This window comes from Numida meleagris, chromosome 1, assembly GCF_002078875.1.
Source record: "Numida meleagris isolate 19003 breed g44 Domestic line chromosome 1, NumMel1.0, whole genome shotgun sequence".
Taxonomy (NCBI): Eukaryota; Metazoa; Chordata; class Aves; order Galliformes; family Numididae; genus Numida; species Numida meleagris.
Window position 1 is genome coordinate 190,145,976 of NC_034409.1, and position 14,831 is coordinate 190,160,806.

General features: G+C 40.3%; 1 protein-coding gene across 3 annotated transcripts in view; it reads left to right on the forward strand.

The window, feature by feature from the left end:
* TENM4 (teneurin transmembrane protein 4) overlaps positions 1–14,831 on the forward strand; it is a 593,977-nt gene that overhangs the window by 192,672 nt on the left and 386,474 nt on the right. For all 3 annotated transcript variants that reach the window (XM_021382894.1, XM_021382902.1, XM_021382887.1), the window contains one exon: positions 8,013–8,110. The gene's annotated coding sequence lies outside the window, so the exon portion shown is untranslated. The remainder of the gene's footprint in view (positions 1–8,012; positions 8,111–14,831) is intronic.

Consider the following 14,831-nt stretch of genomic DNA (forward strand, 5'->3'; position numbering starts at 1 on the left):
TCTTTCTTCTACAAGGACATTTTTAATATGCAGTTCAAATGGGTCAGGAGAAAAGATTTTTAGTTATGAAATGATCCCAAGAATAAAAATATTTTTTCCCAAGAAAAAGCAGTAGCAATGAAAATGACCCAGAAGCCAAAGAAGACATTTTTTTTTTTCACAGTAGACAAGAGAAATATTTTGCTTGGAGATTCCATTGCACAAAAGACATATTCTAATGCTTTGAATTTTGCAATATGGATTAGGAGCGTTTCAAAACAAATGTTGCGGTAAGCTTTAAAGAAAGGCTCTGTATGTGCAGAAAAGCTGGCTTTCTGAACTGCTTAGTAAGCTTTGATCAGATGGGTACGTTACCTTTAAACTCGGCAAGTATCTGACCAACTTCCCTGCGAAAGAGAAGCTGTTACATTTTGGAACAATTGCTCAGCCAACCTGAAATCTGAGTTCAACAGATCAAATTGCCATAGCAGAAGCAATTCAAAAGTAAAATCAGCTCACTTAGACTGGTGAAAATGACTGGTTTGCTTGTTCCAGTTGGCCAAAACCAGGAATTACATCGAGTTCAACTGGCTTCATAAAATAAGTTATTTAACTGACTTAATATTGTGGTCAACTGAGATGCTTAGAATAGTGTCATTACCGACATTATTGCTTAGACCTTATGAAGGCAACATTACAAGTAATGAAGTAGGTACTCATAGAATCATAGAATCATAGAATCATAGAATCATAGAATCATAGAATCATAGAATCATAGAATTGCTCAGGTTGGAAAGGACCTTCAAGATCATCAAGTCCAACCGCAACCTAACCATACTGCTCTAACAACCCACCGCTAAATCATGTCCCTGAGCACCACATCCAAACGGTTTTTAAACACATTCAGGGAAGGTGACTCAACCACCTCCCTGGGGAGCCTGTTCCAGTGCTTAACAACCCTTTCTGGAAAGAAGTTTTTCTTGATATCTAACCTAAACCTCCTCTGGTGCAACTTGAGGCCATTTCCCCTTGTCCTGTCACCTGTCACCAGTGAGAAGAGACCAGCCCCGCTCTCACTGCAATCACCTTTCAGGTATTTGAAGAGAGCAATGAGGTCTCCCCTCAGTCTCTACTTCCCCAGACTAATCAGCCCCAGTTCCTTTAGTCATTCCTTGTAGGGCATATTCTCCAAGCCCTTCACCAGCCTTGTTGCCCTTCTTTGGACCTGCTCCAGCACCTCCATGTCCTTTCTGTACTGAGGCACCCAAAACTGAACACAGTAAATGTTCATCTGCACTTTGAAAGTGTTGCTTGGGGTGCAACTCATGGGCCACTAACGTATGCAGCTAAAAATTAGACATCTGAGTGAATCAAGATTGATAGTTCCTTAAAATACCATGTGAGGTGTCTAAAGCTAAATCTGTGACTACGAAAGCATGTGCAAACAAATGAGACTTGAAAACAGTATGATTAAAGTAGAATATGAAAGCCAACCTTTTGTACAGAGCATATCTTATTGTCCTGTAACAAGTAAAGAAGAAGAGCTTGGTACACAAAGGGCACATGACAGCAATTCTTTGATGAACATTAAAAAGTAATTCTGCAGAAACTCAACAGGACATGTTCCACATCCTTTGCTTCTGCTACCATTTCGCAGAAATCCAATTTTTCATATGAAATTATTACACACTGAGAAAATTATCTTAATTCTGAGAAGCCTGTACTGTGTAGCCTTTTCCAACCTGCTCTATAAATTTAGTCCTCCAACTGCTTAAAAAAACAACTTCACTCATCTTAAAAAAAAAATAATAATAACAGCAGAGATAAAATGCTGTGAAATGGCCCCTACAACACAATTGAAACAGATTGGGATGTGCAAAACACTCACTTGCTGAGAGCCGTCCTGGATGAAGGGATTCAAAATCGGCTCGATGTGTGGGCTAAAAAGAAGAGGTGCTTTGGTAAAGAACAGTTTTCCAGGCTTAACTGTGTCTGCAATTCCTCCTCCAGGATGGCTCAGGCTGCACTCTCCATCCTCTCTCTTGCTTCCTTTTCATCTAGAAGAGGGCTGGATAACAACCCTCAACTCTTTGCCAGCTAAATCTGTGTATGGGAATGCTGGTCCTTCCAGGCAAATCTGATCACCTAGTATGGTCTGGTGATGAGAAAAGAAGATCTCAGTAGATTTCTAAGCACTGCCTTCTCCGTGTATTTTTAGGCAAAGACTGACTGTGTGGATGATATTCATAATAATAATGTTTTGCCAATGATGAGCTGTCACTGTATGGCAATGAAACATTAGGCCAAAGCCAAAAATATATCTACACAGGATGTTGGTTTGGTGTGAAAAGAGAAGATGTGCAAGTCTGGGATGTGTTTGAAGTGGTGGTTGGGCTTCAATCAACATAAAGGAATACACTGACTTAAAGATATCCTTTGACTTTGCTGAACCCAACGAAACTCTCTTCTGTTTTTATTTGATGCCTTTTGGAACATGTCTATGATCTCTGAATACATCAGAGATGTCTTTCCATTCTCTGTGGGGGCTCAAAATAATGAGAGGTTGTCCTGTGCACTGGGCTTCCTTTGGGAGGATGATTTTCAGCTCATTTCCACACACATTGTCTCTCCTTCCTGCCTCACTCCATTTAGCAATCATTTAGAGTGAAGCATGACAGTGGAAAAAGAGATGGAGAAAAACATGCAGCACAGAGTCAGCAGTGACCAGTTTATGTATGTATATATTTATTTAATCCTGGTCATGAATGCCTCCAATTCATCAGTTTGTCCACATTCAGCCACGGAGTTCTGAGGGAGCCCTTCACTTCAGGTGCATACTGAAGCTCTGCTGACTTCAGGGAAAACTGAATGTGTGTGTGACAGTAAATGTCTCCTAAAAGCATTATTCAGAGTTGGGATAGACAAAAGAATAGCTCTAAGTGCTTTGTGGGATCCTCTAGGACCAACTCAGCAGGATCAGAGATGGGACTGATCATGGAATAATAGAATCATAGAATGTCTTAGGTTGGAAGAGACGGTGGAGCCCGCCTAGTTCCAACCTCCTGCCATGGGCAAGTTGCCTCCCAGCAGCTCAGGGCTACCCAGGGCCCATTCAGGCTGGCCTTGAGCTCCTCCAGGGATGGGGCACCCACAGCTTCTCTGGGCAAAGAGAGTCATAATCTCCTTCCCTCAGCCCCGTGGCAGCAGCTAGGCTGTCTATGACCACTTCTTGTGCTGTTGAGGATGACACTAATTACTGCCATCCCCCAGGGACTGCTTTCTCACAGAGTGGATACATTTTCTTCAGGAATTCAGTTGGTACCAGAGTAATTCAGAGGCATCTCACCTGCTGTGAGTTAACATGTGATGGACCAAAGCAGCAGGCTAGCTGAGAGAAGCACTGCCATTTCCAGTGCTGAGCACCAGATAGACCTCTCAGCTGCTGTTTGAATACATGATAGATTTGGAAATAACATTTCTGAAAAAAAACCCAAGCAAACAAACATCAAAACAATACAACCAGGGCCCAGGTGGCATGAAATTGTTCTCTCCTTGTGTGTGGTCAGTGATGCAGATGCTTTGTTTTCACAGCACTGACTATGAAGGAATTTTTATTTTGGGGTGGTCTGCAGGATAGATCAGAATAAATCATTGCTTTCTATGCCTGTTGTAAAGGAAATCTGATGCACCAAACGACAAGGCTGTTCACTTTGATGAATTAATGAATATTGCCAATTTTGCTACAAATGTTGAGGAAAGAAATGGTAATGAAGAGGGAAATGCTGGCTTGATACAATGATAGAAATAAAAATCTGATATGTTTGTAGAGGTTTAGAGCTAATATTTTTTTAAGAAAGAAGAACTTTCATGAGTATGACTGTAGTGATGTAGATTCGTATGTACTTAAGGCAAAATAAGACTTTCAGTACTAAATCAATCAATTGGATCTGTTCTTCGGTAGAGAAACGGTGTAACAATTTTTTCAGCAATTTTAATTTATTAAATGAATTCGATAACCATCATATTAGAAAAGGCATTCATTTCAACTGTTGTGGAAATAAACTTCTGATCAAATCGAGAGCATTAGCTTCAAGGCCACTCTTTTTCCTATGAGACAGGATGTATCCGTGTGATAAATTAACTATGGGCGAACGCTGAGTCTTTAATGAGAAAAACTATACTCAGTTGAATTCAGCCTTTCATGTGAAAGCTGTTTGGGACCTCATTGAAAAGAATGTGTTAATCACGAGAAAAGCATAATTACTGTCTTGTCAACAGACACAAATGGGAAAGCCTGGTGAAAATGAGGTTGAAATTAACTCCAAAAAGAACACAGAAAAAGAGCTTTTCTATAAGGTTTTTGGAGAGCTTGCTGTACACTGCGTGGTGATTTATGACAATTGGAATCTCACTATTTCTGTAATTAATATCACTGGATGCTTCCTATTCAGAGGAATGTTAATCATAATAATGCAAATGGAAGTATTATTGCAACTGTGCCTCAGAGTTCATATTTCATATTCAGCCAAATGTTCAGTATTCAGCATCCTTCTCAACGGTGCATTCGCATTGTATGGATAGATGAATGTGCACTGAAGGTAAAATAACTAAATTAATGTAAACCAGAAAAATATGTCTGGCACAGAGCTTCCCATTTCCGCTATTTTTCAGGCTTTTTAAGCCAATAAGAAATTATTGCAGTGCGCTGCTAATTCCACCTCCATGAAGTTGTGTATAGTATAAACTGCACTAGCAGTGGACTTAGATTTAGGTTCTTATGCTTATTTTTAACAGGTCAAAAGGAATTCATTTCCAGTGGGGCACATTTAAAAGTTTAGAGTGAAAAAAACAGTGTGATTTCTTCCTAATATGAGGAGAACCTCAGTGGCAAACTTTTTGTACTACACATCTTCTGGCACTAAATATATTAACAAGTAGAAGCAACAGCAGATCTTAATTTTGACACATTTAAGAAATATGATGAATATGTATACATTTTGCTACTAAAAATGCTTCCCAAATTTTCTTCTTACTGTTTTCTACCTCCCTCTGCACTCCTTCAGATTATTTCTTAGCTTAGATCAGTTTCTGTATAACTTCTGATGCTCCTCGAAACGTACGGGCCTTTTCCTCTTTTTCTTTCTTTTTTTAAAAAAAAAAAAAAACAAAATATTTATTAGTGTTGGTTGTTGATGTTGTGGGAAACAAGAGGAGGATCATCATCATTTTCTAATATTGCATTGTGTTTTTTTTTTAGAACACGGGGATTTGAATAATCGGAGTACTTTATAGCTAATTCAGAATCATTAGCTAACATTTCAGAATGTAAACAACCTGAGTAAAGTAAGACCATGCTACAAATGTCTTTCTTAGCACTTTTGTCTGTAGCAGAAAAGTGCATTTTACTTGCAACTGGAAGGAATGTAATTATCCTATTAAAACTGTCCTATCAAGAGGTGACAGCAAAGTTGTGCATGTGGATAGGGTGGGACTCTACTTTTGAGGGAACACAAAAGTGCAGTCATACAGCAGTGACTGAGGCATATATGTCAATGATATTGCATAAATTCCTTTTGTTGAGAAAGGAGAGCAATGCTTGGGTAGGAAAAAGTTTTAAACTTTGCAGATCTGGATTCAATCCAGAAGACATTTCCTGGATAACATCAAGGAAAGTACTTTGGTCCAGGTCTTCACCTCAGCACCCAGCTGAGAGAGAAGGAGGTGCTCAAACAACTTTCAGGAGCAGATCCTAAAGATGAATGTGTTTAAAAACCATTTGGATGTGGTGCTCAGGGACATGATTTAGTGGTGAGTTGTTAGAATTAGGGCAGTATGGTTAGGCTGAGGTTGGACTTGGTGGTCTTGAAGGTCTTTTCCAACCTGAACGATTCCATGATTCTATGATTCTGTATTTCTGCATGTCTTATGCTATACACTGTGATCTGGATTGGTGATTTACATGTTCTGGGAATCTGATGTTCACATTTTTGACAGCACTTTGAATCTACTTGTGCTGTCTTTAAAAAACACCATTCAGACTGTGATACAAATACATAGATAGTGATATATAAACACAGATTTTTTTTTTTAAGAGATCAGTTCACCCTGACGTTGCATTTGATGTGTTATCCCAGAGATATCATGGAATCATAGAATACCTCAAGTTGGAAGGGACCCATATCCTCATTATTCTCTCTGCACAGGAGCTTATTGACAAAAGCATTCTCTGTCTTGATGAGCAATCTGCAAATATATATATTAAAATTGTGAGAAGCATAGATATTATGGTGAGGGAAACATATATGTACCAGAGGCCAGAAAGAGGAGTAGAAAAAATTTATTCTTACCTCCTCGTCTTTTTCAGATCTTTTAGAAAAGCACTTTGGTGAGTGATGACCTCTTTTGCTTTTGCTTTTTCAGTCATTGAAATGAACCTCTGTGAGAGAGGAGATTCACAAAATTAATTCAGATTGGCTTAGATAAGGACCCTGTGATGTTGATTAAAAACCATCCACAGGGCCATTAGCAAAGTGAGATACTAAATGAAAGTGTGTTACACTGAGTGAGTTTTCTAGTGGGGGAATATCAGCGCGCAGTTTTGAGTCCAGTCATCTTCAAACGTCTTCATTCATTAGGCAAAAAAAAAACAAAAAAAAAAAACAGGAAAAGAGTTAGTGTTAATTAGCATCACAGATGATCCAAATTGGAAGGTATTGCATAAATCAGTGAAGATGGAGGGACTGGAAACCTTAGGCAGGAAATGACAAAATGAGATGCAGCTTTGAAAAATGTGTATTGGGAGGAACAATCTGTACCAGGACACAATCAGCATTAAGGAGGGCTGCTCAAGAAGAGGAATTAATGGAAGGAAACCAAAGAATGTGGTTCATGAAGCGAAGGGCAATCTACTGAGCAGCTGCTTAAAGGCAACCTTTGCACCTTTTCAGTGGAACACTTGGATTCAAAATTCATCTCCAATTGGCAAGATTAAAAGGTCAATGCAGTTTTGAGCTATGTATGCAGAAGCAGGTTTCCAAGGGAAGACATGGAAGTCTACCTCTGTAACAGCCTGCTGCCACATCACTCAGATTTTTTTTACTTATTTTTTTTCCAACTTTAAAAGACCCTGTGCACCAGAGTACACATAAAATTATTGCACATCAATCCAAATGGGCAGCTTGGGAAAGATGCTGGCCCTGGCAAATGTGGCTTTTAATGAAACCACTGCTATCCATCTACTGTGGTCTCCTTCCCACTACATCAGTCCCCATGAGACTGTGTCACCCAGCACAAGGAGAGGAGCTAAGAGAGGGGGAACGAACTAATCAGCTAATGACAGATGTAAGAGAAGAACAGAGCCCTGGTACTGTGTTGCACATGTGGGCTAGCTTCCAAGGGAGCCAATTTCTTTGAATCTCCTGCTTGTGGCAAGGCACGTTTGTCACACAGGGCTCATTACTTTTAAACTGGGGCTCTCCTATACCACAAGAAACTCAGCTAAGACAGATGATATGAGTGGAAGCAGCAAAAAGCTGCTTAGTCTAAGATCTAAGCCATTTCACCTCAACAAAGACAAAAGGTTTAAGGAAGGAAATATTTGTGGTGATTACATAAATAAATAAAAAAATATCCCACCTTCTAAGGACTGTAAAAGCACACAACAGGAAAGAAACAACCACCATATTACTCAGAAACCCTTGAAACTACAACAGAGGAACTGGTAAAGTACTCTCTTGGCAAAAGGATGGATGTTTACACGGTTAGCCAAGGACAGGCATTTAATTCTAAGTGCTGTATAGAAAGCTTTACTTTGTATTTAACAAACACAATATTTCCATTGAATGAATAATCATATTCTAGTTCAGTGATGATGTGACATTACACAAAGAATCATGAATGTACGGGTGACTCTTTTTTGTGCCATAACTATAAGCAGCTGGTTTAAATTCACTCAGCATAGAAAATAAGTTAAAATCATGAAACAAAGCACTGATGGTTTTGTGTTTTTTTTTTTTGTCTGTGTCTTTTGACAGGTAGACTGAGAATAACACATGTCCAGGTTAAATCTGCATCCTACAAGAAGTATTTGATGGATTATTCCTAGACGTTTCTACGAAGGTAAATACAAAAAGTGAGTACTAATCCCAATGCCTGGGATGTTTTAATTATGTTTTTCTGTTTAAAACCAAATTATGATCATTGTAATGTTTCATGAGCAGATTGGTTGGAGTCATGAAGAATTTCACTAATTTCTTCAGAACCTATCTACTATTGTTATTTGATGCTGATAATTTTTATCACTGTCAAACTTGTGAGCCCCTTTCAAGGAGTTATTTGCAGTAAAAATCAGTGCTGGGCACTGTAGAATATAGATATTCTCTGCATGAAATGACTTACATCAAAGTACAAATCAAAAAGACCTAGGTAGTGACAGATTGATGGAGAATCAAGGATGCAATAAGAGTGCCAGTAACTATGACAGGCAATGATAACAGCGTCATTAGCCTAGCCTTTGTCAGTGCTTTCTAGGCATCACTGCAGAGAAGGAAGGAAATAACAAGGTTATTTTATAGGTATTTGTGGGGGGCAGCTTGAAAGAAAATACAAAAAGCATCCATTTGAAAATCCAACACATGTTTCATGGAAGATCATTGTGTGGGTTGATTGGATGCAGACAGCTTAGCTTTGATACAATGAGGAAAAGAGATGTCAGTGCTAAAATATTCTTTCCAGGAATATTTGTTCCCACACCTTCCCAGGGACCAAGATGATGCTGACCAGTCTTGTTTCCCCAAATTTTCCATTGTTTACTGCCTGAAGATGGGAGTTCCATTTCTCAGAAACCTTCCTCAATTGCCTCAAGCTTTCATAGATTAATGAGTGGGGCCTCAGGACATCAGCCAGATTTCTCAGCACTCATGAGCGTGTCCTATCAAATTCCATGGACTTGTGCACAGCTCATTTTTTCCCTAACCTCATTCTCCTCCACCACTGATATGTATGTCTTCCTGTCTCCAACCCTTCCCACCAGTTTCAGGCACCTGGGATTGCAGAGGGCAAGCCCTACCAGTATGGAGCAAGGCAAACAAGAGATTGAGCACCTCAGCCTTCCTCATTTCTTTTGTCAGCAGGTCTCCTGCCCCATTCAACAGAGTGCCCAAACTTCCCCTGCTATCCTCATCTGCCTAGTGCTAATACAGACTTGATGTCTCTGGGTGAGGTTACAAAGGTTAAAAGTAGTAAGAGAAGAGAAAAGAACCAAAACATTTGGAAGTTGGAGCTGGAAAGAAGAATAATGCAAATTCGTTACAGAGAAAAAAAGACAGAAGAGACAACCTGGAAAGGAACTGGGGTACCAAATGGAGGGCAAAGTGTCAAAAATAAGAGACTGAAGGGTTGACTGTTCTGGGCAGCTGATAAAATAAAGAAGAAAAGCATGAAAAGCAGGCTCCTAAGTGTCCAAAACTAGATGGACAAATATAGGAATTAATGTCCCCAAGCCCTCATTTTTCACATGGAATTGAAGTTTCCATTTGATATTCACCTTCTTTATTCAGATTTTAAAATCTGTTTGTACACCTCCCACTTTTCATGTGGGAGTTGTACAAACAGCACTTAGCACTGCAAATAAGGGCTGGGCCATCTACAGGGCTTCTGCTGTACATAGAAGAAAAAAAAATATTCGCCTCAACCTGGAAAGTCTTTACATGAGTGATGAATGGAGAGAATGAAAACGTTGGTAAGGAAAAGCTCTGAAAAGTATGGAAAAGGAAGTTCTAAAACTTGTAATCTTGAATGTAAAAAGATATTTCAATGAAACTGATGCAGAATTATGCTCACCTGCAAAATAAAAAGGGAGTGGTTAGTGAACACCAGTGATTTAATCATCAGCTCTGTGTAGGTACTGAAATAAATCATAGGAGGCTGATCCCAAAACGTAACTCTGCCTGTGGGTTATGTCCAGGAGTTCACTCTATTTACTCTTTGGTGAGAAACGACTTTCTTCTGTAAGGAATTAGACTCTTTCTCTCGGTAACAACAGTGGTCGGTATGAATTAACTGAGAATTCAGAGCCTGCAACCAATGTTTATCTGTATCAAGCCTACTCAAATGAAATTTATAGCATATTGAGATTTAGACTGATTGGAATTATTAGGGTTGGTGTGAGTTAAAATGTGTCTGTAGACTGGATTGACAAAGCTGAGTTCTGATCTCCCTCCAAGGTAAAGACTATACATTAAAAAAAAATATGTATTTTTTTCAGAAAAAACAACAACAGTGTTTTCAAAGTCTGCTTCATGTTAAATGGTAACAGTATAACGAGGTAACTGCCTGCAGCTAACTGAGTTCAGTGAGGAAAAGGAGAGGAGATCTCTGAAACAGAACTCCCCAAATTGCTGGGAATCACTGAACATGACAAGCTCTGTTTACTAAGAGATAAGTAAACCCACAGGACACATGTAGATGGCTTTTTACTGAAGGTGAATTGCTACTGTCCATTGTCAACAAAACTGGAAGAATATTAAAAGGAAAAAAAAAAGTTAGCTAATCCTTTCCACAACTTCAGTGTATTTAATAATCTTGTTGCCGTTAGTTGATCCAATTGGTGACAAAAACTCAGATGGCCACTAGGAGACCTCAAATCAATCATTTTCTATGGAATCACAATATTTTTCCCCAGTAGTGAGTGTACAACTGAGCAGCAGAAGTCACCCACGCCATCACTGTGGCAATCACACCTGCACCCGTGGGGACTGGTCTACAGCCCCTAGCTGGGTACACCATGCTGGGTACACCATGCTGGGTGTCCCATCTTCTTGCTGAACTGACCAGGCAAGAGGCAATGCACACAGACAGTAAGTACGAGCAGTACAAATAATAGGCTCTATAATTTCACCTTCTCAGTAGAAGGAATAAAATGCCTCAGGGTAGGTAGAGCACTTCTCAGGATGCTTTTCAGCCCATGTCTTTGTGTTAGAGCAGTCAAGGTTGATCTGGAAAGTAGGCGATTCCCAGTTGCTGCTCCGTTGCAGCTCTCAATGGCAACTGGGGTTCATTGCTGGACATCAGACTATTTTTAGGTGAGGAAAGATGGAATTAGATGGCTGGCTTTAGGTTTCTCACCTTGAAGTCACTGGCTGTTGGCTTTCATGCCGTTGTATTGCAGCCTGTGCCCATCTGTTTTCCTGTCATCCCACAATACAACTCATACGTTCTTCAGCATGCTTACAAACAAACTCTTTTATGAATAAGTTTAGGGGAATAAAGTTTCATTAAAAAATCCCTTTTTTCCAGCTTATTAAGAGCTGTTGGAGAACATCTGCATTTCTTCTAATATCCTTAAGTCTCCTAGTTTCTTAGCCTTGATCTACCTGTCACTGGATTCACATGGTGTATCCTCTTATTTACATATAAATCCAAGATAAGCATCCTTTTACCAACTGTATGTTTATACAGCAGCTAATATTTTGGGCTTGTAATGCATTTCAAGCCTCCAGGTGTAAGTGATATAAAGATGTTATATAATAATAGGGAGCAGCTCGTTCTCCTACAGGGCATCTTGTTTCAACCCACAATACAGAGAGACATTCATTAAAAGGTTCCATTTATTTAAATCAATCTGTCATGCAATGTTAATTAAGCATTAATTGATACTTATTTCTCTCAGGCACCAGACCATCATTTTTCTTGAACAACCTCTGAAGTTTGGCTCACAATACAAGGGGAGGGATGGAATGGGCTTGTCTTTGTGAATACTAGAGGCATCATTTATTTATTTGTGCATTCACTCGCTCACTCGTTTTTGATCTCAAGTGCATCAGTCTCTATAATCCCCTCCCCTCCCATTATTTGCCAAAGGAGGAACTGGCAAAACAATAGAAAGGATGTAATTAGTAACTTGGCTGTGGGGTGCATGGAGGGGTGGGAGTAGAAACCAGTATGAAATCAGAAGTTTAAATCAAGATCTGTTTGCATGTTGTCAGCCAATCATTTTCTCCCTGTTTTGATTTGCAAGTGAATTGCAGCTGTATTTCTTGGACATATCTGATTCTGTTTGCCTTTTGCTGTGCTGCAGAAAGTTATTTTCAGCCTAGGTTTCACTTCTCCTGTTGTGACATGCAAGAGATGTGATCTCACACTCTCCACAGAGCTGATGCACAACAGTGATGCCATAACAAAGATCCCATCATTACACTGTTTGGAGAAAGAGGTAACTTTATGGCAATGAAACAACAATTCAGAGTATCTCATAGAAATCTTCCCCTGAGGATACTTACTGCTCATCTCCCCGCAGGTTTAATTACATATCATAATATCATAGCATCTTCCTTCTGAAAACCGCGTGCCATTTGGAAAGCAGTAATGACATTACACTTAACCCACAGCCTGCACAACACTGCACCATTTACACATACCACCCACCTCCACCAACAGGCAGATTCCTCCAGACACTTTAAACATGGATTTGCTGCTTTCAGGATCTTTTCAAACCGCCTTCAGGTTTTCCTTATGTATCTCTGCATGATTCTGCAGTGTACATTACAGACATCTAACTGTGCCATGCATGCAAACAATTTTGCTATGGGTCCCAATGGGAACCATCATAGAATCACAGAATGGCTTGGGTTGGAAGGGACCTCAAAGCTCATCCAGTTCCAACTCCTGTCCTGGGCTGGGTGCCCCCCACCAGCTCAGGCTGCCCAGGGCCCCATCCAGCCTGGCCTTGGGCATCTCCAGGGATGGGGCACCCACAGCTCTCTGGGCAGCAGTGCCAGGGCCTTGCCGCCCTCTCTGTGAAAAATTTTCCCCTGGCATCTAATCTAAGTCTCCCTCTGAACTATTCTGGACAAACAGCATAGAAAACTACACTGGACAAACCCAGCGTGTTTTCACTTGTCCATTTTAGCTGAGATCAGCTCATAGAGGTTTTTGTAAAGCTTCTGAATGCTCTGGCAGTCCTAGGCAATATCTGCTTTAGTTTACAGATTCTAATTAGGTGTTGACTGGTAGAGTGGGGAGGACAGTGGTAAGAGGGAGTGAAATTTGCTATGGGGTGTGCAAGCATTGGTTACCATCCTGCCTTAGAACACGTTTCCATAGGAAAAAAAAAAAGAGCTCTTCCATTTCATTATAGTGCTAATTTTTTCAACTGAGTATGACAACGTCTTTCCAATACTTGAGGGGAGCGTATAAACAGGAGGGGGAACGATTCTTTACGAGGGTGGATAGTGATAGGACAAGGGGGAATGGTTTTAAGCTGAGACAGGGGAGATGTAGGTTTGATATTAGGAGGAAGTTTTTCACTCAGAGGGTGGTGACGCACTGGAACAGGTTGCCCAAGGAGGTTTGTGGATGCCCATTCCTGGAGGCATTCAAGGCCAGGCTGGATGTGGATCTGGGCAGCCTGGTCTAGTGGTTGTCGACCCTGCATTCAGCAAGGGTGTTGAAACTCGATGATCTTTCAGGTCCTTTTCAATCCAGGCCATTCTATGATTCTATGATTCTATGATTCTATGATTCTATGATTCTATGATTCTATGATTCTATGATTCTATGATTCTATGATTCTATGATTCTACTGCGGGGGAGTTTTGGTTTATACACACTTTCTCATCAGGATTAAAAAGCCACTCCATACCATAAGGTAAAACAAACAGGTAGGTGAGTAGGGGCATCCATCTGTCTTGCAACAGGATAACCCAGAAGTGTTCCAAAATAAATGAAAGTGAGTTATAGGATCTGTCTGCACCTGGTATAGGAAAGCACCCCTGAGTACTGCTGCTACAAAGCTGTGTTCAGCTCCTCTGAAGAGTCCTGTTAAGTCCTAACATGAAGGGCAGGCTGAAATAAGGAGGGCAATTTTAAATGTACTTCAACGGGTAGAATTCTTCCTCTGACTTGGTTTTGCAATAACAGCATAGCATTGCTTGTTGTAATAATTATCATGAATCTGGGAAGGTGCACGTGCCTTTGAGGTAGAGGAGTCACCTTTTTCACAATATTGCTAATTAAGGGTAGTTTATTTTCCTGGAGTAGATGCCCAGACACTATGACTGTCATCATAAATAAAGAAGCAAGTTCTTTATGTCAACACATTTAACCTGTTAGTAGGCAGTCTGACTCCACTAAAAGCACTATCCTGAATGCTTGCTATTAGCATTGTATTAACCTAATGTGTCCTCATTGGAAAAAATAAGTAGATTAGCTTTAAATATGGAAATCGGCAGCTTGAAAATATAGTTCAGCCCTGAAAAGACAAGCAGCCATTCATCATTGCCTTTGCAAAGATATTACGTATCTAAGTGCAACAAGAAATATCAGTGCCTGTGACATCAGCGGAGGTACAGAGAAGCCAGAGGGTGCACAAATGTTTTTTTCTGAGCTGGACATCTGGGTCAAGTGAGTTTGTTCATCTCTGCATAATGGAAACAATTTGTTTCCTCCAAGGATTTCTCACAATACGGTGTTTGTGGGGAGGGGAAGGTGGGGACGTGCCTAAGGCACGCGCTCAGATCTGCAGAGCGTTCAGTCCTTTTGGAGAAAAAGAATTACCTTGGCCAGCCTCATGCAGAGTTTCTTCCCTGATCAAGGCAAACACACTATTCACCTGCTACCCTCAATTTTCACTCTCAGTGCTGGGAAATTGTCACTTTTAAGTGTAATTACCAGGCAATAAGGAGTCCTTATGTCAGTCCCATCAAGGACAGAACAAGCTTCTTCAAAAGGGAAATGCGGAATATTCTGCTTATTTTTACAAGATCTTAGTCAGGAATAGGGGAGAAGAGAAGGAAGGGAAGGGAAGGGAAGGGAAGGGAAGGGAAGGGAAGGGAAGAGGGGAAGGGAAGAGGGGA